Source organism: Lutra lutra, chromosome 17 (genome assembly GCF_902655055.1).
Source record: "Lutra lutra chromosome 17, mLutLut1.2, whole genome shotgun sequence".
NCBI lineage: Eukaryota > Metazoa > Chordata > Mammalia > Carnivora > Mustelidae > Lutra > Lutra lutra.
The window spans coordinates 36,729,440-36,756,885 of record NC_062294.1 but is presented as its reverse complement, the minus strand read 5'-3'; the positions used below and the strand labels follow the sequence as shown (position 1 = coordinate 36,756,885).

General features: G+C 41.9%; 1 long non-coding RNA gene across 2 annotated transcripts; it reads right to left on the bottom strand.

Moving 5' to 3' along the window:
* On the bottom strand, positions 1-24,743 carry LOC125089372 (uncharacterized). 2 transcript variants are annotated; one of them, XR_007123927.1, is made up of 3 exons: positions 24,606-24,743; positions 18,445-18,522; positions 1-290 (listed from the first exon to the last, which is right to left on the bottom strand). It is a non-coding gene; the product is annotated as an uncharacterized LOC125089372 (long non-coding RNA). The 2 variants fall into 2 exon arrangements; XR_007123928.1 differs by lacking the exon at positions 24,606-24,743 and adding an exon at positions 22,694-22,834.
* Positions 24,744-27,446: the final 2,703 nt, after the last annotated feature.

Here is a 27,446-nt window from a genome sequence, read left to right as displayed (position 1 = left end):
AGACACCTGGCTCACTGCTTCTGACAAGCAATGTAAACACCCCACGTGCGGTCAGCATATTCAGTCCTATGACATGAGCATACCGTGCTTTGAACATCATGTTTGTTTGTTTCTTTCTTTCTTTCTTTCAACAACCTTCTTTCTGTCAAACTCATGAGAATTATTTCCAGCAGAGAATAAAAGTAGTTGACAATTTGCTTGTGTTCAACTCAGTATCTCCTTCTCTTACTCTATGGAGGCTGAACTCAGTCCTTCCAGACATCTGGGCCCAGGAGAAATAACAGTGGACTCTATAGAGAAATGTGTCATTTTCAGGAAAAAAAGAGAAGTCATTAGATGAAAATTCTCTCATCTCCCATTTACCAAATCTATAAGCCTTGCTGACTCAGTGTCTCTCCTCTTTCTGTTCCCTTTCATTGAGGATGAAGTCCTTCCTCATAAGTATGAAAAGCCTACTACTGGGCTTTTGCTGTGAACCTCAAATCTTTTATCCTTGTAAGAAGCCCCACTGACTCCATTGTGGTCTTCCCCTCCTTTATCTTCATCATCCTTTTCTTGTATATATCTCATAAACATTCAAAAATGTTTTAGTCTAACCCATCTTAAAAAAAAAATAAAGCTATACATCTGCCCCTTTGGCGCTTGTCTTATTCCTCTCCTCTTCTTTATAGTCCATCTTCAAAAAAGGGATTTGAGGTGTTTATATACACTGCCCCCATCTCCTGTCACTCCCATTTTCTCCTTGAAAATGGCCTCACCATCACAACTCCACCAAAAGACCTCTTACCAAAGGCACTATGGGCTTCATGTTTCTAAATCCCATGGCTACATCTTAGTCTCCACTAATATGGCCTTTTGGAAGAGTTTGCAATTTTTTTAGGTGCTGTGACTGAGTGTTCTCCTGGCTTTTCTAAGGTCTTTCTATCTCTGCCTCTAAGATGCACCATCACCTCCACCCAGCTTTAATGATCAAAGTTCCTCAGGGTTTAGCCCTGGCTGTTTGTCTTTTCAAACATCTTTCTGGGGATCTCTTTCACTCCCAAGGTATCAAACACAACCCATATGCAGAATCACAGATGTCTTGTTCACCATAATTCCTCAGGATTTAGGACAGTGCCTCATACAAATAGTTTCTCCATTTTCTTTGCTTAATTACTTGACTTGAAGCCAGATGTTCCAAGTTCATCATGGAGAAAGGCATAGAAAATGACAGGAGTAAAACACAAGGGTTAGAAGTGTAATCTTTGGAGTCAGAGCTTGGTTTATAGCCTAGATCTTCCTTTTACTAGCTTTGTGATTTGGGACAAATTATTTGTTTTTAAAATAGTAACAAATAAGGGGAGGGAGGAGTCAAGATGGCGGAGAAGTAGCAGGCTGAGACTACTTCGGGTAGCGGGAGATCAGCTAAATAGCTTATCCAAAGATTGCAAACACCTACAAATCCAACGGGAGATTGAAGAGAAGAAGAACAGCAATTCCAGAAACAGAAAATCAACCACTTTCTGCAAGGTAGGACTGGCGGAGAAGTGAATCCAAAGCGACGGGAAGATAGACCGCGGGGGGAGGGCCCGGCTCCCGGCGAGCGGCGGAGCAACGGAGCAAAATCAGGACTTTTAAAAGTGTGTTCTGCTGAGGGACATCGCTCCAGAGGCTTAACTGGGGTGAAGCCCAGGCGGGGTCAGCGCGGCCTCAGGTCCCGCAGGGTCGCAGAAGGATCAGGGGTGTCTGAGTGTCGCAGAGCTTACCGGTATTAGAAGGGGGAAGCCGGCTACAGAGACAGAGCCGAGGAGTGACTCTCAGCTCGGGGTTGCCTTGAACCGGTCGCAGGCTTGGTCAGCTCGGAGCGCGGCCGGAGGCCAGGGTGACGGGAGTCACTGGGCGCTGTTCTCTGAGGGCGCACTGAGGAGTGGGGCCCCGGGTTCTTGGCTCCTCTGGCCGGGGACCGGGAGGCCGCCATCTTTATTCCCGTCCTCCGGAACTCTACGGAAAGTGCTCAGGGAACAAAAGCTCCCGAAAGAAAACCCGAGCGGATTGCTCAGCGCGGCCCCAGGTAAGGGCGGTGCAACTCCGCCTGGGGCAAAGACGCTTGAGAATCACTACAACAGGCCCCTCCCCCAGAAGATCAACGGGAAACCCAGGCAGGACCAAGTTCACCTACCAAGGAGAGCGGCAGAATTCCAGAGGAGAAGAAAGCAAAGCATGGAACTAATGGCTTTCTCCCCATGATTTTTTAGCCTTGCAGTTAATTTAATTTTTTTTTCTTTTTCAATTTTTTTTCTTTTTCTCTTCTTCTGCTAAATTTTTTTTAGCTTTTACCGTTTTCTTTTTTTAACGTTTTTTAAATAGTTTATCTAATATATATATATTTTTTTTCCTCTTTTTATATTTTTTCTTTACCGGCTTTCTTTTTTTTAATAGTTTCTTTTTTTTTTTCTTCTTTCTTTCTGAACCCCTTTTTATCCCCTTTCTCCCCCCTCACAATTCGGGATCTCTTCTGATTTGGCTAAAGCATATTTTCTTGGGGTTGTTGCCACCCTTTTAGTATTTTACTTGCTCCTTCATAAACTCTTATCTGGACAAAATGACAAGGCGGAAAAATTCACAACAAAAAAAAGAACAAGAGGCAGTACCAAAGGCTAGGGACCTAATCAATACAGACATTGGTAATATGTCAGATATAGAGTTCAGAATGACGATTCTCAAGGTTCTAGCCGGGCTTGAAAAAGGCATGGAAGATATTAAAGCAACCCTCTTGGGAGATATAAAAGCCCTTTCTGGAGAAATAAAAGAACTAAAATCTAACCAAGTTGAAATCAAAAAAGCTATTAATGAGGTGCAATCAAAAATGGAGGCTCTCACTGCTAGGATAAATGAGGCAGAAGAATGAATTAGCGATATAGAAGACCAAATGACAGAGAATAAAGAAGATGAGCAAAAGAGGGACAAACAGCTACTGGACCACGAGGGGAGAATTCGAGAGATAAGTGACACCATAAGACGAAACAACATTAGAATAATTGGGATACCAGAAGAAGAGGAAACAGAGAGGGGAGCAGAAGGTATATTGGAGAGAATTATTGGAGAGAATTTCCCCAATATGGCAAAGGGAACAAGCATCAAAATCCAGGAGGTTCAGAGAACCCCCCTCAAAATCAATAAGAATAGGTCCACACCCCGTCACCTAATAGTAAAATTGACAAGTCTTAGTGACAAAGAGAAGATCCTGAAAGCAGCCCGGGAAAAGAAGTCTGTAACGTACAATGGTAAAAATATTAGATTGGCAGCAGACTTATCCACAGAGACCTGGCAGGCCAGAAAGAGCTGGCATGATATATTCAGAGTACTAAATGAGAAAAACATGCAGCCAAGAATAATATATCCAGCTAGGCTATCATTGAAAATAGAAGGAGAGATTAAAAGCTTCCAGGACAAACAAAAACTGAAAGAATTTGCGAATACCAAACCAGCTCTACAGGAAATATTGAAAGGGGTCCTCTAAGCAAAGAGAGACCCTAAAAGTAGTAGATCAGAAAGAAACAGAGACAATATACAATAACAGTCACCTTACAGGCAATACAATGGCACTAAATTCATATCTCTCAGTACTTACCCTGAATGTTAATGGGCTAAATGCCCCAATCAAAAGACACAGGGTATCAGAATGGATCAAAAAACAAAACCCATCTATATGTTGCCTACAAGAAACTCATCTTAAACCCGAAGACACCTCCAGGTTTAAAGTGAGGGGGTGGAAAAGAATTTACCATGCTAATGGACATCAGAAGAAAGCAGGAGTGGCAATCCTTATAGCAGATCAATTAGATTTTAAGCCAAAGACTATAATAAGAGATGAGGAAGGACACTATATCATACTCAAAGGAACTGTCCAACAAGAAGATCTAACAATTTTAAATATCTATGCCCCTAACGTGGGAGCAGCCAACTATATAAACCAATTAATAACAAAATCAAAGAAACACATCGACAAGAATACAATAATAGTAGGGGATTTTAACACTCCCCTCATTGAAATGGACAGATCATCCAAGCAAAAGATCAACAAGGAAATCAAGGCCTTAAATGACACACTGGACCAGATGGACATCACAGATATATTCAGAACATTTCATCCCAAAGCAACAGAATACACATTCTTCTCTAGTGCACATGGAACATTCTCCAGAATAGATCACATTCTTGGTCCTAAATCAAGTCTCAACCGGTATCAAAAGATTGGGATCATTCCCTGCATATTTTCAGACCACAATGCTCTAAAGCTAGAACTCAATCACAAGAGGAAATTTGGAAAGAGCCCAAATACATGGAGACTAAACAGCATCCTTCTAAAGAATGAATGGGTCAACCAGGAAATTAAAGAAGAATTGAAAAAATTTATGGAAACAAATGATAATGAAAACACAACGGTTCAAAATCTGTGGGACACAACAAAGGCAGTCCTGAGAGGAAAATATATAGCGGTACAAGCCTTTCTCAAGAAACAAGAAAGGTCTCAGGTATACAACCTAACCCTACACCTAAAGGAGCTGGAGAAAGAACAAGAAAGAAACCCTAAACCCAGCAGGAGAAGAGAAATCATAAAGATCAGAGCAGAAATCAATGAAATAGAAACCAAAAAAACAATAGAACAAATCAACGAAACTAGGAGCTGGTTCTTTGAAAGAATTAATAAGATTGATAAACCCCTGCCCAGACTTATCAAAAAGAAAAGAGAAAGGACCCAAATCAATAAAATCATGAATGAAAGAGGAGAGATCACAACGAACACCAAAGAAATACAGACAATTATAAGAACATACTATGAGCAACTCTACGGCAACAAATTTGACAATCTGGAAGAAATGGATGCATTCCTAGAGACATATAAACTACCACAACTGAACCAGGAAGAAATAGAAAGCCTCAACAGACCCATAAGCTGTAAGGAGATTGAAACAGTCATCAAAAATCTCCAAACAAACAAAAGCCCAGGGCCAGACGGCTTCCCGGGGGAATTCTACCAAACATTTAAAGAAGAACTAATACCTATTCTCCTGAAACTGTTCCAAAAAATAGCAATAGAAGGAAAACTTCCAAACTCATTTTATGAGGCCAGCATCACCTTGATCCCAAAACCAGACAAGGATCCCAACAAAAAAGAGAACTACAGACCAATATCCTTGATGAACACAGATGCAAAAATTCTCGCCAAAATACTAGCCAATAGGATTCAACAGTACATTAAAAGGATTATTCACCACGACCAAGTGGGATTTCTTCCAGGGCTGCAGGGTTGGTTCAACATCCGCAAATCAATCAATGTGATACAACACATTAATAAAAGAAAGAACAAGAACCATATGATACTCTCCATAGATGCTGAAAAAGCATTTGACAAAGTACAGCATCCCTTCCTGATCAAAACTCTTCAAAGTGTAGGGATAGACGGCACATACCTCAATATTATCAAAGCCATCTATGAAAAACCCACCGCAAATATCATTCTCAATGGAGAAAAACTGAAAGCTTTTCCGCTAAGGTCAGGAACACGGCAGGGATGTCCGTTATCACCACTGCTATTCAACATAGTACTAGAAGTCCTAGCCTCAGCAATCAGACAACAAAAGGAAATTAAAGGCATCCAAATCGGCAAAGAAGAAGTCAAACTATCACTCTTTGCAGATGATATGATACTATATGTGGAAAACCCAAAAGACTCCACTCCAAAACGGCTAGAACTTGTACAGGAATTCAGTAAAGTGTCAGGATATAAAATCAATGCACAGAAATCAGTTGCACTTCTCTACACCAACAACAAGACAGAAGAAAGAGAAATTAAGGAGTCCATCCCATTTACAATTTCACCCAAAACTATAAGATACCTAGGAATAAATCTAACCAAAGAGACTAAGAATCTACACTCAGAAAACTATAAAGTACTCATGAAAGAAATTGAGGAAGACACAAAGAAATGGAAAAATGTTCCATGCTCCTGGATTGGAAGAATAAATATTGTGAAAATGTCTATGCTACCTAAAGCAATCTACACATTTAATGCAATTCCTATCAAAGTAACATCCATTTTTTTCAAAGAAATGGAACAAATAATCCTAAAATTTATATGGAACCAGAAAAGACCTCGAATAGCCAAAGCAATATTGAAAAAGAAAGCCAAAGTTGGTGGCATCACAATTCCGGACTTCAAGCTCTATTACAAAGCTGTCATCATCAAGACAGCATGGTACTGGCACAAAAACAGACACATAGATCAATGGAACAGAATAGAGAGCCCAGAAATGGACCCTCAACTCTATGGTCAACTCATCTTCGATAAAGCAGGAAAGAATGTCCAATGGAACAAAGACAGCCTCTTCAATAAATGGTGTTGGGAAAATTGGACAGCCACATGCAGAAAAATGAAATTGGATCATTTCCTTACACCACACACGAAAATAGACTCAAAATGGATGAAGGATCTCAATGTGAGAAAGGAATCCATCAAAATCCTCGAGGAGAACACAGGCAGCAACCTCTTCGACGTCAGCCGCAGCAACATCTTCCTAGGAACATCACCAAAGGCAAGGGAAGTAAGGGCAAAAATGAACTTCTGGGATTTTATCAAGATCAAAAGCTTTTGCACAGCAAAGGAAACAGTGAACAAAACCAAAAGACAACTGACAGAATGGGAGAAGATATTTGCAAATGACATATCAGATAAAGGGCTAGTGTCCAAAATCTATAAAGAACTTAGCAAACTCAACACCCAAAGAACAAAGAATCCAATCAAGAAATGGGCAGAGGACATGAACAGACATTTCTGCAAAGAAGACATCCAGATGGCCAACAGACACATGAAAAAGTGCTCCATATCACTCGGCATCAGGGAAATACAAATCAAAACCACCATGAGATATCACCTCACACCAGTCAGAATGGCTAAAATTAACAAGTCAGGAAATGACAGATGCTGGCGAGGATGCGGAGAAAGGGGAACCCTCCTACACTGTTGGTGGGAATGCAAGCTGGTGCAACCACTCTGGAAAACAGCATGGAGGTTCCTCAAAATGTTGAAAATAGAACTACCCTATGACCCAGCAATTGCACTGCTGGGTATTTACCCTAAAGATACAAACATAGTGATCCAAAGGGGCACGTGCACCCGAATGTTTATAGCAGCAATGTCTACAATAGCCAAACTATGGAAAGAACCTAGATGTCCATCTACAGACGAATGGATAAAGAAGATGTGGTATATATACACAATGGAATACTATGCAGCCATCAAAAGAAATGATATCTTGCCATTTGCGACGACGTGGATGGAACTAGAGGGTATCATGCTTAGCGAAATAAGTCAATCGGAGAAAGACAACTATCATATGATCTCCCTGATATGAGGGAGAGGAGATGCAACATGGGGGGTCGAGGGGGTAGGAGAAGAGTAAATGAAACAAGATGGGATTGGGAGGGAGACAAACCATAAGTGACTCTTAATCTCACAAAACAAACTGAGGGTTGATGGGGGGAGGGAGTTGGGAGAGGGGGTGGGGTTATGGATATCGGGGAGGGTATGTGCTATGGTGAGTGTTGTGAAGTGTGTAAACCTGGCGATTCGCAGACCTGTACCCCTGGGGATAAAAATATATGTTTATAAAGCTGTAAAAAAAAAAAGAAAGAAAGAAAGAAAGAAAGGATGAATCCCCAAGTTTTGTAGCAACATGGACGGGACTGGAAGAGATTATGCTGAGTGAAATAAGTCAAGCAGAGAGAGTCAATTATCATATGGTTTCACTTATTTGTGGAGCATAACAAATAGCATGGAGGACAAGGGGAGATGGAGAGGAGAAGGAAGTTGAGGGAAATTGGAAGGGGAGGTGAACCATGAGAGACTATGGACTCTGAAAAACGATCTGAGAATTTTGAAGGGGTGGGGGGTGGGAGGTTGGGGGCACCAGGTGGTGGGTATTGTAGAGGGCACGGATTGCATGGAGCACTGGGTGTGGTGCAAAAATAATGAATACTGTTATGCTGAAAAAAAATAAAAAAAAAAAATTAAAAAAAAAAAAAAAAGAAATGGGCAGAGGACATGAACAGACATTTCTGCAAAGAAGACATCCAGATGGCCAACAGACACATGAAAAAGTGCTCCATATCACTCGGCATCAGGGAAATACAAATCAAAACCACCATGAGATATCACCTCACACCAGTCAGAATGGCTAAAATTAACAAGTCAGGAAATGACAGATGCTGGCGAGGATGCGGAGAAAGGGGAACCCTTCTACACTGTTGGTGGGAATGCAAGCTGGTGCAACCACTCTGGAAAACAGCATGGAGGTTCCTCAAAATGTTGAAAATAGAACTACCCTATGACCCTGCAATTGCACTGCTGGGTATTTACCCTAAAGATACAAACATAGTGATCCGAAGGGGCACGTGCACCCGAATGTTTATAGCAGCAATGTCTACAATAGCCAAACTATGGAAAGAACCTAGATGTCCATCAACAGACGAATGGATAAAGAAGAGGTGGTATATATACACAATGGAATACTATGCAGCCATCAAAAGAAATGAAATCTTGCCATTTGCGACGACGTGGATGGAACTAGAGGGTATCATGCTTAGCGAAATAAGTCAATCAGAGAAAGACAACTATCATATGATCTCCCTGATATGAGGGAGAGGAGATGCAACATGGGGGGTCGAGGGGGTAGGAGAAGAGTAAATGAAACAAGATGGGATTGGGAGGGAGACAAACCATAAGTGACTCTTAATCTCACAAAACAAACTGAGGGTTGATGGGGGGAGGGAGTTGGGAGAGGGGGTGGGGTTATGGATATCGGGGAGGGTATGTGCTATGGTGAGTGTTGTGAAGTGTGTAAACCTGGCGATTCGCAGACCTGTACCCCTGGGGATAAAAATATATGTTTATAAAGCTGTAAAAAAAAAAAAAAAAAAGAAAGAAAGAAAGAAAGGATGAATCCCCAAGTTTTGTAGCAACATGGACGGGACTGGAAGAGATTATGCTGAGTGAAATAAGTCAAGCAGAGAGAGTCAATTATCATATGGTTTCACTTATTTGTGGAGCATAACAAATAGCATGGAGGACAAGGGGAGATGGAGAGGAGAAGGAAGTTGAGGGAAATTGGAAGGGGAGGTGAACCATGAGAGACTATGGACTCTGAAAAACGATCTGAGAATTTTGAAGGGGTGGGGGGTGGGAGGTTGGGGGCACCAGGTGGTGGGTATTGTAGAGGGCACGGATTGCATGGAGCACTGGGTGTGGTGCAAAAATAATGAATACTGTTATGCTGAAAAAAAATAAAAAATAAATTAAAAAAAAAAAAAAAAAAAGAAATGGGCAGAGGACATGAACAGACATTTCTGCAAAGAAGACATCCAGATGGCCAACAGACACATGAAAAAGTGCTCCATATCACTCGGCATCAGGGAAATACAAATCAAAACCACCATGAGATATCACCTCACACCAGTCAGAATGGCTAAAATTAACAAGTCAGGAAATGACAGATGCTGGCGAGGATGCGGAGAAAGGGGAACCCTCCTACACTGTTGGTGGGAATGCAAGCTGGTGCAACCACTCTGGAAAACAGCATGGAGGTTCCTCAAAATGTTGAAAATAGAACTACCCTATGACCCTGCAATTGCACTGCTGGGTATTTACCCTAAAGATACAAACATAGTGATCCGAAGGGGCACATGCACCCGAATGTTTATAGCAGCAATGTCTACAATAGCCAAACTATGGAAAGAACCTAGATGTCCATCTACAGACGAATGGATAAAGAAGAGGTGGTATATATACACAATGGAATACTATGCAGCCATCAAAAGAAATGAAATCTTGCCATTTGCGACGACGTGGATGGAACTAGAGGGTATCATGCTTAGCGAAATAAGTCAATCAGAGAAAGACAACTATCATATGATCTCCCTGATATGAGGGAGAGGAGATGCAACATGGGGGGTTGAGGGGGTAGGAGAAGAGTAAATGAAACAAGATGGGATTGGGAGGGAGACAAACCATAAGTGACTCTTAATCTCACAAAACAAACTGAAGGTTGATGGGGGGAGGGGGCTGGAAAAGGGGGTGGGGTTATGGATATTGGGGAGGGTATGTGCTATGGTGAGTGTTGTGAAGTGTGTAAACCTGGCGATTCGCAGACCTGTACCCCTGGGGATAAAAATATATGTTTATAAAGCTGTAAAAAAAAAAAAAAAGAAAAAAAAAAAGGATGAATACCCAAGTTTTGTAGCAACATGGACGGGACTGGAAGAGATTATGCTGAGTGAAATAAGTCAAGCAGAGAGAGTCAATTATCATATGGTTTCACTTATTTGTGGAGCATAACAAATAGCATGGAGGACAAGGGGAGATGGAGAGGAGAAGGGAGTTGAGGGAAATTGGAAGGGGAGGTGAACCATGAGAGACTATGGACTCTGAAAAACGATCTGAGAATTTTGAAGGGGTGGGGGGTGGGAGGTTGGGGGCACCAGGTGGTGGGTATTGTAGAGGGCATGGATTGCATGGAGCACTGGGTATGGTGCAAAAATAATGAATACTGTTATGCTGAAAAAAAAAATAAAAAAAAAATTTTAAAAAAATTTTTTAAAATAAAATAGTATCAAATAAGGTATCTATGTTAAGATTTTTTCCTTTTTCTTTTTTAGATTTTGTTCATTTTTGTTCATCTTTTTTAAGATTTGGTTCATTTATTTAAAAGAGAGAACAAGCACAAGCATTGGGAGCAGCAGGCAGAGGGAGAACCAGGCTCCCTGCTGAAAAAGGAAACACTAAAAATATCTTTCAGTTTTTCTAATATCAAAAAGTTCATTTGGTGCTGCTTAAAAATGATTTACTAAATTTTAAATAATTCTATATCTATTATGAATAACTTATTCCACTGCTAGTGATTTAAACACTATGACCACCGCCCCCCTTACCCTTAAGGAAAGTGGTTCCTAAGTACTTGTGGTCTTCTGATCACTTGTTGTAGGCGAAGACCCATATAGGGTGGAAGGCTATATATTATTTTTGATAGAAAATATCCATATAGCACCCATTCTCCCTTCTTTGGGTAATTCTGACAAAAATTTTCCTGTAGGAAATAACTCCTTCCCACCCTCAGTCCACAAATGTCAGGTGGAATTGGCACCACCTTTGGCTGCAGAAGGCATGGGACACAGGACCGACTAGTCAGTGCATCACATTTCCCTGACCATGCCAATTAAAGGAGAGACACATGGCTCAGTCAGGGTCAGAGAGGGATAAAGAGACTTTAGTGTGCCCTTTAAGAAGATACACTTTCTTTTCCACAAGCCTTGAATAAGGGATTTGAGCCCCTCGTAGCCATCTTACCATTAGTGGAGTTTGATCATGTAGCTGAAATGGAAAAGAATGGCCAGGAAATAGAGAGAAACTGAGTTCAGTGACATTTTTTGAGCCTCTGGATCAAGAGTTCAACTGACTAGTCCTTTTGGGTCATCATGTAACTAAAGAAATTCTTTTTTCCACCAAAGTCAGGTTGAGTTAGAGCTCTTTGGTTTAAAAAGGATGGAAAATCTAAGTGATGTACCTGTCTAGTATATTCCTCTTTATTCTATGTTTTAAACTAGCCACTTAATTAATTGAAACAGGTGAAGCATCATCATCAGAAAGCAGTCATTCACTCCTGAAATATGACATAGGAACCATTGTCAGAGATTTCAAGTCTGTAAGAAGCCAGCTATAGGATATTTAGAGACAAAATTGCAGAATTTTAAAGGGAAATGTGACTTCAGAGAAGACCATATATTTAGTGGGTCACAAATCCAAAAACATGCAAAGTCAAGAAGGGAAGATGAATGAGTGAAAGAGTCAGGAGTGAGAAGAGCAGCGACACAATGACAATGAAAAATGACCAACGACACTCAACTCTGGAGCCATACACAGGAAGGAGTAGTGGGTATCAGGCTGCACTGGAGGTCCTATGTGAGTAGCCTCCACTTAGTGTCGTCTGACTACTGGATGTGGGAATAGTGGTTCAAGATGAAATATTTTATGTGAAACTGGTTTTTGAGTGTTGCCAACTAAATTGCTTTTTTAAACCGTGTGATTCAAACATAGTATATAATCAAACCACACTCAGCCCATAAATTGTCAGAATATTCATTATGCAGATGGGGGCAGGATGGTGGTAAGGGAGTAAATTAAACCCCCAAATGGACCATGTCTTACACAACTACTAGCAAGAGGCAAAGACTAGACTCAAATTCTAGTCTCCTGACATGTTCCCCAACACTAAACAGACTGAAAATCACACTGTAATAAGAGTAATCTCCATACCTGGAGAACAATGCCAGTTTGTATAGCATTCTCACATAAAGTGAAATCTAATCCTTATAGAATGTAGGTACTATTCTATTCCTATTCCTACTTTACAGATAGTCTAGAAAATAAAGTTCCTGGAGATTGAATGATCTTCCTGAAGTTTAGTAAGAAAGTGAGAGCTCATATACTCCTACCCTTAACTCATCACCTTTCCTTCTAATGTATCTGTTTTTCTTCCTGGGTCCCGGATCTCAGTTGAAAGTTAGCACCCACCTTCCTCCCTACCATCAAGACACACACACACACACACACACACACACATGCTATCTGATTCTGCTTTCTAAACTTCTCTTTTATCTCTCTTTTTTTTTTTCGATTTTTTTTTTATTTATTTGTCAGAGAGAGAGGAGAGCGAGCGAGCACAGGCAGACAGAATGGCAGGCAGAGGCAGAGGGAGAAGCAGGCTCCCCACCAAGCAAGGAGCCTGATGTGGGACTCTATCCCAGGACGCTGGGATCATGACCTGAGCCGAAGGCAGCTGCTTAACCAACTGAGCCACCCAGGCATCCCTCTTTTATCTCTCTTTTATCCCCATTGCCCATTGCCATCAATTCACAGCTGCATCACCACATCAGGGTCCCTCAATCTAATCTTTTCCTTCTGTATCATACTCTATACCACAGCCAAAGGGAGCTTCCTAAAATGTTGCCCCAACCTTGGACCTGCACTATCTTGTCTTTCTTTCATAGTACTTATACCATCATACTGTAATTATCTTTGCACCCTGCCCCAACCAGAATTAAAACTCTTACCAAAAAAAAAAAGAATTTGTCTTTGTATTCCTGGGACCCAGTACCTGGCTCATAGTAGATGTTCAGTGACTGTGGAGGAAAAGAGAAAGGAAAATGGGGGGATACAGAGAAGGAGAAAGAGAAGAAAAGATAAATCTCCCAGACTTTTAGGGGAAGTAAGTTTAAAGATCATCTAGTCTTACCCTCCTATTTCAGAGATGGAGAAACAGGGCCTAAATGGGAAAGTGTTCTATTAAAATTCATACAGGCTACAAATGGAAGAGTCAGGATCAAACTCAGGTCTTCACAAGACTATTCCAGACACTGTTAAAAAAAATTATACAGCAAATGAAGGATTCAACTTGTCGGGGATTAGTAATAATTTCTTACTATTTCCAAACAAAAACATTGCAAATTAAGAGCATTGATCATAATTTAAAAGCTATCGGTATCATCCTGGGTAAAAATGATAAATAAGCTTTAAGGACACTCAGTAAACACTTGATAAGTCACCTCTGATTTTTTTCATATTTTTAAATTTGAATTCAATTAGCTAATATATAGTACCTCATTTGTTTCAGATTCACTGTTCAATAATTCATCGGTTGTGTATAAAACCCAGTGCTCATCATATCGTGTGCCCATTCTAATGCCCATCACCTGTTTGCCCCATCTCCCCACCCCCCAGGAACTCTCAGTTTTTTTTTCTTATAGTTAATAGTTTCTCATGGTTTTTCTCCCTTTCTGATAACATTCCATTCTGTTTTCCCTCCCTTCCCCTATGATCCTCTGTATTGTTTCTTAAATTCCACATAGGAGTGAAACCATATGATAATTGTCTTTCTCTGATTGACTTATTTCACTTAATACCCTTAGTTTCAACCATGGTATATATGAGCCACATCTTTTTTATCCATTCATCTGTCGATGGACATCTCTTCTTCTTCCACAGTTTGACTATTGTGGACATTTCTGCTATGAACATTGGAGTGACATTTCTTCTCACTACATTTGTATCTTTGGAGTAAATACCCAGTAGTGCAATTGCTGGGTCATAGCATTGTTCTAGTTTTAACATCTTGAGGAACCTCCATACTGTTTTCCAGAGTGGCTGTACTACCTTGCATTCTCACCAACAATGTAGGAGGTTTCCCCTTTCTCCATAGCCTCACCAATATTTGTTGTTTCCTGGCTTGTTAATGTTTGCCATTCTAACTGGTATAAGGTGGTATCTCATTGTGGTTTTGATTTGTATTTCTCTGATGCCAAGTGATGTGGAACATTTCCTCATGTATCTGTTGGCCATCTGTATGTCTTCTTTGGTGAAATGTCCGTTCGTGTCTTCTGCCCATTTCTTGACTGGATTATTATTTCTTGACTGGATTGTTTTTTGGGTGTCGAGTTTGTTAAGTTCTTTATAGATCTTGGATACTAGCTCTTTATCTGATACATTATTTGCAAATATCTTCTCCCATTCTGTAGGTTGCTTTTCAGTTTTGTTGACTGTTTTCTTTGCTGTGCAGAAGCTTGTTATCCTGATGAAGTCCCAATAGGTCATTTTAAATTTTGTTTTCCTTACCTTTGGAGATATGTCTAGAAAGAAGTTGCTGAGGCAGATGTTGAAGAGGTTGCTGCCTGTGTTCTTCTCTAGGATTTTCATGGATTGCCATCTCATATTTGGGTCTTTCATCCATTTAGAATTGACCTTTGTGCATAATGCAAAAAAAATGGTTCAGTTTAATTCTTCTGCATGTGGCCACCCAATTTTCCCAGCACCATTTGTTGAAGAGACTGTCCTTTTTACATTGGATATTCTTTCCTGCTTTGTTGAAGATTAGTTGACTATAGAGTTCAGGGTCTGTTTCTGGTTTTTTACTCTGTTCCATTGATCTATGTGTCTTGTTTTTATGCTAGTACCATACTGTCTTGATGACCACAGCTTTGTTTATAGCTTGAAGTCAAGCATTGTTATGCTCCCAGCTTTGGTTTTCTTTTTCAATATTTCTCTGCCTATTCAGGGTCTTTTTTGGTCCCATACAAATTTTAGAATTGTTTGTTCAGCTCTGTGAAAAATGTCAGTGGTATTTTGATAGGACTTGCATTGAATGTGCAGATTGCTCTGGTTAGCATAGGCATTTTTTTAAAAGATTTTAGTTATTTATTTGTCAGAGAGAGAGAGAGCACAAGCAGAAGGGAGCAGCAGGCAGAGGGAGAGGCAAGTGGAGGGAGAGGCAGACTCCCTGCTGAGCAAGGAGCCCAATGTGAGACTCGATTCCGGGACCCTGGGATCATGACCTGAGCTGAAGGCAGATGCTTAACTGACTGAGCCACCCAGGCATCCCAGCATAGACATTTTAACAATATGTATTCTTCCAACCTATGAGCATGGAATATTTTCCATCTCTTTGTGTCCTCCTCACTTTCTTTCATAAATGTTCTGTAGTTCTTGAATACAATTTTTGATTAATGTCTCTTTCTATAGCAGATATTATCAGAGCCCCACCAATATTCCTGTCATTCTATGATTTTAGGGAGTTCAGCCAATTTCTGTATTTCAGATCCTGAAAGATTCTCTTGACAACTGAAGGCTACTGTGCAGCAGGCTGAAGTGCCAAGGAATGAACAACCTCTGCCAGAAGTCCTCAACCAACGATCCTCTAAAGTTGGTATATAAGTACCCCAGTTCTCTTGCCTTGGAAGGGATAATCCTGAGGTGTTATTTTACATATTTTCTCAATCTCCTACAGGTTTAAGCTTCAGTTCACTGTTTTGTTCACTGTGACATCTGACTTAATAGGACATCCTCTAATGACTGAATCACTCCTCCACTTCTCTGTTTCCTGAACCTACCGAATAAACTATTGGCGCTAAAATCCTTGTCTCAGTATTTGTTTCTGAGGCATCCTGGACTAAGCCAGCCTCTTTCCTAAGACAGTAAGCCTCTGATGACTGTAGATGGCTTATTCACCACTGTGTCTGGTAATAAATATTCGGTCAATAATTAAGGAGAGAAAGGAAGAAAACATTATTGTAATTGTTATCATTTTTGTCAGTGTTGTTATTCAATGTAAAATACTCAGCTCACCTTCACTGAGCATATTCAGCAGTACATCTGATTCTTGAACAAAATCAGGCTTTAGGGCCTTTGCATTTCACTTAGGGAAAATGAGGAAGGACTCGGGAATCAGGTTCTTTGAGGAAAGGCTGCCAGATGAGAAGTAATGTCTGTCCTTTTTTTCTGTCTGAGTCAGGACTCCAAAGGCAGAGATGACTTGCTCTCTAGTGTGAAAGCCTCCAAGGTTGTCAACTCTGTGACAGACACTTAACAAGACTTCAGAAAGCATTGACCTCAGCCAGCACCCAGTCTCAAGGAAGTAACTCAGAATTAAAGTCAAATCAACAAGCCACTCCTCTAATTGAGGGATGAAAGCAGGAGAAGCTGTAGATATAATTTGTGGCATAAAGACAGGCATGTCACCTCAAGAAAAAGTACAAGTCAAGTCAGCATGTCACCTCCCACTGATGGCTATGCAGAGATTTTAATGAAACATTTTGGGATTAATCCACACCAAAGGCCTACCTCACCCAGCTCCTGACAGGGGGCAATTTGTAGCTTAAAGAGCTTTAACTTTAATAGGCTTCAAGCTTCAAGTCTCACCTTAAAATCATTGACTCCTTACAGGGTCCTATCTGCCTGCTCATTTCACTTCATTCAGGAATGGGATTGGAGAGCAAAAGAATAAAAAAGCCCTCAAGCTTTAAGGCTAGAAAGGACCTTATTAGACAAGGAACCACAAAATCAAATGTCTATAGTAGCCAGCAGGGAAGATAAATGAATGAAGTCGCTGGTCAGACTCTGTCAGAACCTGGAGAATACCTGCTACTTTTCAATCCCAAGTAATTGTTGCTAGGCAGAAGTTCAGATCCAGTGTGGCCAGATTTTTTTTTTTTCCCAATAGAAGCCGTATATCCAGGTTTATAAATGAAAAATTCCCCTGTACTTAAGTATTGATATTTAATTTAATATTTTAATATAATAAAACCAAGTGATAATAACAAAGAATAACAAAATTATTATACGGATAAGACTGGTAGTCATCTGGTACTCACCTGCTGTGCTCTGTTGCAAAAATAGTGACTTCCTTACATTTAAATTGGGAAGCAGTCATTATCCCAGGCTTTCAAATGACTGTCACCAGCACTCTGGCACCCCTGGCCTGCCCCTGAACATCAGTCTGTTCCGTCATCCAGAGACTAAAATGTTAACACCTAACCAACAGATTACCTAAAGGATCCTGTTTTGGCATGATCCTGTTTTGGCCAGCATCTGGTTGACCTGAACAGCATTTGCACTATACTTGTGAAGTATTTTTAACAAACAAAACACATGTGCCAGTTCAAACAAAACACATATGCCAGGAACATTGATCCTACCGGAAATCAGTTTGAGACCCTGACTTATTCCAATTCCCCTTATTTGATAGTTGGGGAAACAAAGGTTGACACAGAAAATGTTATTTAATTAAAGTTATGAAACAAGTCACTGACAGAACCTGATAAGAACCCAGGACTTCAAGTTTATAGGCCAGGGCTCTGTCCTCTTCATCAATAGCTACCAAACCCATGGAAAGTATAGATTTTTAAAAGCACAGATTTCTCTTAACTCTTAACTGTAGAGAACAAACTGACGATTACCAGAGGGGGCAGATGGGGAGATGGGTGAAATAGGTAATGGGAATTAAAGATTATACTTATCATGATGAGCACTGAGTAATGATTAGAATTGTTCAATCATTATATTGTACATCTGAAGCTAATATAACACTGTATGTCAATTATACTGGAATTTAATTTAATTTAAAAAGAGTGAAAAAATAAAAACACAGATTTCTTCTCTCTATACCACCCCTGCCAAAACTCTGGGGTTGGCCCAGGCATGAATATCTTTCAAAAACTCCTTAGATAATTCTGATGATCATCAGATCTGCCAAACATTGCTGCAAACTGTAGCACTGGCATACCAGTAAATTTTAGCCACTGGGCTTCCTCTGTGGGACAAATTTGGAAAGAAGGGTGAAATCTCTATTGACATATTATTTAAATAATTCTCATCAGAGTTTCACATAGAAGACATGTGCATATATGTCGGGAGGACAAATGGTTTTTCCCAAGCCCCTTAGATCTGTCTTATTGCCATACTGAAGGGAAGAAAATTAAAGGAGAAAATTTCAGAGATTGGTAATAATTGATGACCAGAGAAAGGGAGGTTATATGAGAACCAGCATCAGAATAGGACAGAAAAGTTTCAGCTGTGTCACTTACTAGTTCTACATCTTCAGATACCTCACTTAAGTTTTCTAGGTCTCACTTTCTCCATCTGTAACATGGGGACAGCAATACCTACAAAGCAAAATAATCACAGATTTCGAAAGAAATCAGTCAATTCTGGATTATCCTGGCTGTAGTTTCCTCAGTGATAGTAAAAGATTCATCCAGAGCCAAGTGGATATGCAGCTTCTGCTCTGTCCACAGGAATGTCAATGCAGCTCTATCAGCTCCTGCCTAAAGCACAAGTCTAGCCACAAACTGAAGGAGAACTCAGACCTTTTTGGTACCTTCACACCTCTGACACTCATACTGATGAGTTCAGCTCAGGTATCAATATGGAGTTGACACTAGGGTCAATTATAGGCAGCAATATGGAGTTGCCCTTAAAAGTCTGCTGGCATAGCCCACATGTAATTATAGAGCTTCCCTTAGTCATAAGGCAATTCTCACAGCACCTGACATATAGTGGTAACTGTGATGGTCATGATTTTGATTGTATGGTATGGCATAGTGATCTAGAATCCCACTCTAAAGGCAGACAAACCAAGGTGCAGTTATGTGATTTTAGATATTATTTCCAAATATCTTCAAGTCTCAAATCATCATCAGTGAAATAGAAGCAATAATGGTTATCTGCTACATTGCATTATTACAAGAATTAAATGAGCTAATATTGGAAAGAGTTTAGCTTGGTGCCTGACATATGATAGATGCTCAGTAAATGTTCTGTTTGGTGGTAACACTATTAATATTAACTTCAGCATTCAACTTCAAGTTTGAGAGAACCTTGATTTGGTAAGATTTGGTACTAGAACTAGTAGCCTAACAGGCAACCATGGCCTGATGAAAGGTTTGCACAGAGCAAAGTCTAGCTGGTCCCATGGGGAGCACACAAGTACTGAGATGTTCAAGAGCCTCCTTCAAGTCTCTGAGCTCAGCAGGGAGTTGTTTGCAAGATAGCCTCAACCCACAGCCACCAACAGACCTTTCCCAGTCTCAAACCCTTCTGCCAGAAAGGCTGTTAGTAACCCATCCAACTACCCCTATTTGTAGAGCTTGGTTGAGTCAGGCCAAGGAGAAGTGCTGAGGGATCTCAAGCTTCTGGTAGTATAGGAGACTCTGGGAAATGCCAACTGCAGATCCCAGATCTCCACCCACTTCTTCCAAGCAGATCCAAATAATGTGTTCTTTAGGCAGCAGCCCATCAACTCAGGATTCCAAGACAAACAGCCTTCATATTATTTGACCTAAATTTCTAATCTCTCCAGAGATTTGCAGCACAGGGCCTACTAACAAGGAGACAAGCTACCAGAGAGAGAAAACACCAGTATTCAGACCCCAGATGTAGCACATTCTCAATATGTCATTGTAAGAACCAAACAGATGTGATTATATAAAGAGCTATAGAGTGTAATCAGGATAGTTATTTTTTTTAAGATTTTATTTATTTATTTGACAGAGAGAGATCACAAGTAGGCAGAGAGGCAGCAGAGAGAGAGGAGGAAGAAGGCTCCCTGCAGAGCAGAGAGCCCCATGCGGGGCTCAATCCCAGGACCCTGGGATCATGACCTGAGCCAAAGGCAGAGGCTTTAAACCACTGAGCCACCGAGGTGCCCCCAGGATAGTGTTATTAACATTTATTATTATAACACATGCTATGAACTTTCATTCACAAAATTCAATGTGTAAAAATGTAATCTTCTATAACTAAACTCAGTTTTTGAGTTGTTTCCATTTTGCCTTGCACATAAACTTAATCTAGTTACCTCATTCTTTCCCAGAGAAAGGTAAACATTTCAGGTTAAAAGTCAGTGTTTTCTCCTGCCTACCCTCTTTTTCTGGATAGGAGATCTCAGATATCCCAGGGTGGAGGTGAACGACTGGGCTCTGAATTTCACTGAATCTTGGCATGGTGGAGGCAGTGGACCCACAGTGACTCTGATATCCACATATCTCCTTCAGACCCAAAAGTCCTCTCCCAGCTATTTCCAAATTCACATACAGAAGTGCTTTTCCTTGTCACTTGTGGCGGGGGGGGGGGCTCTTTCAGGCACCTTGGTAACTAGACATTTGCTTCTCCTGGTAGTATTGCTGCACCAAATTGGGGTAGGAATGCTTTGGGTATCCCCCAGACCCATTTGGGAAATAAGTTTAGCTGCCCTCTGTAGCCCATTCCTTCAAACCCAGTAGAGGTCTCCATAGTTATCATCCAGGTCATAGAATCAAGAACTAAATAGACTTCATCTCTGCCCTATGGAACTAGTGACAAAAGAAAAACAGTAAAGTCAACACATAAAGGAATATAGGATTACAAATTGAGAAAGTGTTATAAAGATAATAAATAAAAGGCAGTGGTAGAAGAAAATCTTGTTGTGGGGGTGAGGGGTGCCTGCTTATATACAGTGATCAGAATCAGGTAAGGCTGTCTGATGAGGTGATAGATAATCTAAGACCTGAAGGAAGGGAAGGAGCCCACATGTGGAAATTAGGATTAGGGTGATGGGACTGACACTCCAGGCATAGGTCCTCAGGAGCATCCAAGCTTGATGTGGCATTGGAATACATAGAGTAATTGAAACACGTCCAAAAGTTATGTTGAAGAGTTAGAATTTATCCTAATTAAAATGTTAAGTCATAGAAACATTCACTTTTAGTTACTTTTTTTATCATTAAATGATTTTGAACAAGGATAAGATGGATTTTTCCCCCTAAAATATTAGATACAGTATGGCTGCCCCCATGCAGGGACATTTCTGGTTGGCACAATGATTTGAGTATACTAGTGCCATTTAAGGAGGTCCAGGGATGCTAAACACCCTGCAATATACAGGACAGGTCTACTCAATGAAGAATTGCTCCACCCCAAGTCCATTTCCCTAGCAAGCTTTAGAGGGTATCTGGCAGCTGTGTAGAGGCAAGAGTGGGAAAAAGACAAACATCTTAGCAGGGACATAATTAGGGTTGCACTGACATTGTCCAGATGGGAAAAGATGATGGCAAGTGTAGGACTGGGACCTCAGGGATCAAGAAGAGTGAAAAGTGGGCAGATATGAGCAGGCATCACATATTGGCCAAACTGTGTTTTTGTTAAATGAGACACAGTCCCAAAGTCTTTCTCAACATCACTCCTGGTAGACATTAACAATTGTTTCCAGTTAACAGTTGAGGCAAAACTATTTGGAAAATATCTGATTTGGGTAGTCACTCAGAGATGGAGCAAAGAGGATACGAAGGGAAGAAATAGGGACTAAGTCTGGAAAAGAATGTTATTGAATAATGTAATATTCATGCAAGCCTTAAATGCCCAGAGCTTCTTTTTTTTTTTTTTTAAGATTTCATTTATTTATTTAACACAGAGAGAGAGGTCACAAGTAGACAGAGCAGCAGGCAGAGATGGGGGTGGGTAGCAGGCTCCCTGCTGAGCAGAGAGCCCGATGCAGGACCCTGAGATCATGACCCAAGCCGAAGGCAGAGGCTTAACCCACTGAGCCACCCAGGTGCCCCTGCCCAGAGCTTCTTAAATAAAAAGGACAATAGCTCTTCCCTCTTTTAGAGGATTCCTCATAGAAGCCCACCAGATTTTTCCCTCTCTCTATTCCCTACCAAAACCTCACAGCTGCAATTTGAGTGTTCTCCAAAATTTAAAAAAAAAAAAAAGTCCTTAAAGACTTGCCTATCATTCAGAAAATTAGTGGCCATGTATAATTAGGTTAATTTGGCATGATATTCATCTGAAATGTGAACATGCTATTAATAATGAAAGCAAACGTATGGAGCAAGTATCCTTGATCTGCTGAGAGAGTGTGGCTAAGCCATGTGCTCCACACACAAAATATCACTATGCCTTTCCCAGAAAAGAAGGTGACATGATTAAAAAGACATCATAGAGGGGCACCTGGGTGGCTCAGTTGATTAAGCATCTGCTTTTGGCTCAAGTCATGATCCCAGGGTCCTAAGATTGAGCCCCATGTCAGGCTTCTTGCTCAGTGGGGAGTCTGCTTCTCTCTCTCTCTTTACCCCTCCCCCCAGGATCATATATGTGCACTCTCTCACATGCTCTATCTCTCAAATAAATAAATAAAAATCTTAAAAAGAAAAAGACATCACAGAGTCCCAAAATCTCAGAAAAGTCCCCACACAGTGAATTTATAATTCTGTGGGAAGAGTTAGGTGACCACAGTAGATGACCTTAATCTTGGATCAATTCAAAAACAATTACCATTCAGAATCAGTTAACACTGACTGGATCTCCTCTCTGCCTCTTGATCAACCCCAACCTACATGCTTTTGTGGACAAAGATTACAGATGGAGTCCTAGAATTAGGTCAACTCAAGTTTTTGATTCATGGAGTTTAAAGAAATATAGTAGGTGGGAAACGGGAGATGTACATGGTCTACTTGTTAAAAAAATGCTGACTTCATTAGAATCTCTACCAACTGCAGCTTCATTGCATCACAAAGGTTTCCACACTGTCATAACTCATCCTGGAGGGTGGCTGCCCTTTATTTACCCCCAGGCAATGTGGCACTGTGATGCAGACTCACAGGTAAACGTACTCATGTGAACATGAAGATATCAAGAAAAGTGTTTAAAACAAGCCTACCTAAATCCAAAATATTGAAAATAGATCACAAGGATAGACCACAGTGGGAAAGCAAACTGTGCTTTCTCTCCAGCCTCCCTGATTAATCCATTATGGAAATTGGGTCTATCTTTCATACTAAATCACCTGAGAAGGTTTGTTCATCACAAACCAGGCTTTCTTGGGGCATCTGGGTGGCTTAGTTGTTTAAAGTGTCTGACTTCAACACAGCTCATGATCTCAGGATCCCAGGATTGAGCCCTGTGTCAAACTCCTCCTCCTCCCTCTGCCCCTCCCCAACCCTGGACATAGTTGCTCGCTCACTCTCAAATAAATAAAATCATCAAAAAAAAAAAAAGGACTTTCTTTTAATTTTGCTAAAGGATCCAAAAGCTTCCCTATGTTCAGCTATAATAGAAAATGGAATGGGGAATCTGTTGGGGTCCATGATCAAAGGAACGAGACTGATACAAAACGAAGGTCAAGCAAAGCTTTATTTTGCGCCAAGCATCACGAATCAAACTGACCAGTCAGGGCTGTCTCTTACAAAAAGGTGACGATGACGACCCCGGCAAGGCCGCTCCCAACGTGGCTGCTCTGGACGAGGCCTCTCCCTAGACAATGCTGCTCCTGACTAGGCCTCTCACCGAGGAGGCCTCACGTCGAGGAAGCCGCTCCTGGAATGAAGCTGCTCCCTGGAATGACGCTGCTCCCTCAAGGCCGCTCAGCGAGGCCGAGGCTGGGGGCGGCGGGGCTGCTGGTGGCTCTGACAGCTCTGACAAGAGCTCTGATGGCTCTGACAGCTCTGATAAGAGCTCTGATGGCTCTGACAAGAGCTCTGATGGCTCTGACAGCTCTTACAAGAGCTCTGACAGCTCTCCCAGCTCTGACGACTCTCCTACTCCTCCGATGACTCTCCTACTCCTCCCCAGCCTCAGCGTCGCAGACTAACCTTTATAGGGGTAGCTGAGCCCTGCCCACACACAGGTGGCTAATGGGATTTAAACTCACCTCAGTAAATAGAAGCGCACCCCTCTGATTGGATGTCTTCACCTGGCCTGACTCGCCCTTGTATCTAGGCTTTGCAAGTAAGTTCCTCTGGGAGGGGCAGGGTCAATCTAAGTTCACTGCATAGGGTCAATCTAAGTTCACTGCAACAAAATGGCTCCCTCTGGCCAACCAGGCCCTTACATTGAATCCATGCATTGAAAGGCAATCTTTCAATGATTTTTGACTAGAAGGTACTAAAGACATGATACTGGACATGTTTCTAAACCAGAGCCAAGGGGCAGGAGCCCCAGCACTAGAGATGGGTCCATGGTCCTGCTGGCCAGATTGGCAACTAAAAAAGCATTCCTTTGACTACTGAGAGAAAAAAAATGGTATAACTGGGCAAACTGCTCAAATCCCTATGTATTTTCGGATGGTAACATCATATATCTGGCTAGTATGAAATCTGAAATTGACCTTCAATCCAAATGCCATCATCCAAAGCTAGCTTGTGGAAATCTACATAAATTATTTTCCTATTTCAATATATTTGAAGACTTGAGTTTTTCTAGAATCACTTACAAGGTTATAGCAGATATTGTTGATGGCTCAATCCCTCAGTTCACTTGAGGTCACCTGAAACTGTGACAGATGGTTTCCAAAATGGTGATTGTAGGGGCCTGTTAGCCAGAGGGAGCCATTTGGTTGTAAACTTAGATTGACCCCACCCCTCACAGAGGAACTTACTTGCAAACCCCGGATATAGGGGCAGGCCAGGCTGGATAGAGACATCCAATCAGTGGGACGTGAATATACTTACTGTGGTGAGTTGAAATCCCATTGGCCACCTGTGTGTGGGCTGGGCTCAATCACCTCTATAAAGGTTAGTCTGTGAGGCTGGGGTAGGGGGGAGTAGTAGGAGGAGTTAGAATAGCCGTTGGGATAGCCGTTAGAATAGCTGTTGGGATAGCCACTAGAGTAGCCGTAGGGAGCCATTAGGGTAGTTGTCGGGTAATAGTCGTCGGGAGCAGCACTGCCTCGAGTGGCCTTGCCACCTGGAGCCCCAGCCCCGCCATGAGCGGCCTCGCCACCCTGACCCGTGGCCCCGCTGTGAGCGGCCTCGCCAGATCGGTCTCACCGGAGCGGGCTTGTGAGCAAGCGGCCTCATGAGCGAGCGGCCTCGTGGGCGAGCGACTTCTCAGGGGAGCGGCCTCATCTGGGGAGCAGCCTCGCTGGAGCGGCGTTATCATCCTTGTCATCATCGCCTCTTCATTGTCGGGAGTGGAGTCCTCATCATCGTCGCCTCTTAATAAGAGATGGCCCCAAACAGTCAGTTTGATTTTCGATGCTTGGCGCGAAATAAAGCTTTGTTTGATTTTCGCTTTGTGTCAGTCTCGTTCCTTTGATCACAGACCCTAACATTGGGAGCTCATCCAGGATCCAACGACGAGAACTGAGCCAGCATCAGAATTTTTGGGAAAAGCCTCTGGAGGTATTGGGATCTTGGGTATTGGGATCTTGTCTGTCTGTCTTGTTGGAGCTCCAGGGTATGGCCCACTGGGGAGAAGCTAGATGCAGCCATGCTCCCCAGGGCTGGAATGGATGTGGGGACGCCCCATTCCTCTGCCGGTAGATCGACAGGGGGTTCGAGTCCCCCTGGGCGGTCGGGGGGTTCAAGTCCCCTTAGATGGTAAGGGGGTTCAAGTCCCTCTGGGCTGTCTCGGGGGGTTCAAGTCCCCCTGGGTGGTCAGAGGCCTGCCGGGGGGTTTGAGTCCCCCTGGGTGGTGGCCAGGGTTTCGAGTCCCCCTGGGCAGCCGGGGGGTTAGAGTCCCCCTAGGCGGTCACCAGGGACCAAGAAAATCCCCACCAGTGGCAGGACAGCTGGGTCTGCGGTTGTCTTTGTGTTATCTTTTTGTTGTCTGTTGTGTTGTTTGTTATGATTGAAGGAATGGGGCAAGCAGAGAGTAAGGAGACTCTGACTTTCATCTCTCCATGCCTCATAATAGATGTGGGGCTTCTCCCTCACTCATTTCGTGTGTTAAGGGCTATAACTGGAGCCAACTGGGGTTAGTCTAATGCCGGGTTAAGGTGCCCAATGCTGATGCTCATTGGAGCCGGGCGTGGAATATGAGTGCCTAGTGGGCCACTTTTGGTAAGCAGAGCTGGCGCTGCGGGATGAACCGACCTCGAGACAGAGACTTTAAGGAATATTCCCAAGCAGCTGCTGAAACTCCCTTTGTTTTGGGGAATTCCTTGCCTTCTCTGGCCCAACGTGGACTGCCTAGCCCCTCCCCCTTGCTGGTGGGGAAAGTGTGGCGTCTGAAGTGGAATGGGCCCAGGTGGAACATGAGGTCTGTTGTCTGAGGGATGTCTGGGCTGATGGTTAACTGTCTGTCTCAGAGTTTTAATGAGTAACCGTTAAAGTAGTTTTTGGAGTCTTTGGTAACCTGAAGCTTTGAAGTTTTGCTTGGATGACAAATGGGATGAAGTGCTAGGACCCTGGTTGCTGGAACTGAGTTTGTGCTTTTGAAATCTGTTGGTAAACATGTTTTGTGCTTAACTGCTGTTGCAACAGTTCACAATTGGTTAATATTTAGTCTTCACTAGAGATTGAGATGTTTCTAAGAAAATGGAAATGGTTTTCTCTTTGCCCGCCCAGAATTGTAAATGAGATCTCTTTGACTCATAAAGCTTTTCCTTGATATGCTAAGTTACTCAGGAAGTACTGCTAAATCAATGATAAACCTTGGGTTACATTTGGGTAAATGCTGTAACTACTCCAGAGGTTCTATACATTTCCTAAAACTTCAATGTTTTGATAAGGGTCATCTCTTGATATTTAACCATATCTATTCTGAGGTTTTGTCATTTCTAATTGTTTAAATTCTCTTGTAAGATGAATTCCACCTTAAAGGAAATTCATATGGGAGACTTTAAGAACAAATACAGGTCTTGAATGTGTTGAAGTCCTGGAGCTGAAATGGGTAAGAATTTCCAGAAGTAAAAGCTGCGCTCAGACTAAACCAGAATTAGTACGGTGACTCAAGGTAAGAATGAGTCTCCAGGAGCTTTCCTAGAAAGGCTTATTGAAGCCTATAAAATGTATAGCCCGATCAACCCTGAGGCACCCGAAAATCAGGGGACAGTGAATCTTGCTTTTTGCCAGTCAGTCAGCCCCGGATATAAGGGGAAACTTCAGGAAATTGAAGGATTTGAAGGGAAGAATCTGATTGAGTTAGTGGGAATAGCAGAAAATGTGTTTAACAGCAGGGGATGGTAAATGGAAGGAAAAGCCTAAGCACAGAGAAGGCAGGCGGGAAGACTTAGATTCAGATCAGTGCATTTACTGTAAGGAAAAAGGACATTGGGCCAGAGAGTGCCCCAAAAGGAAGATGGCAATGTTGGCCACCAGAGTAAAAACTG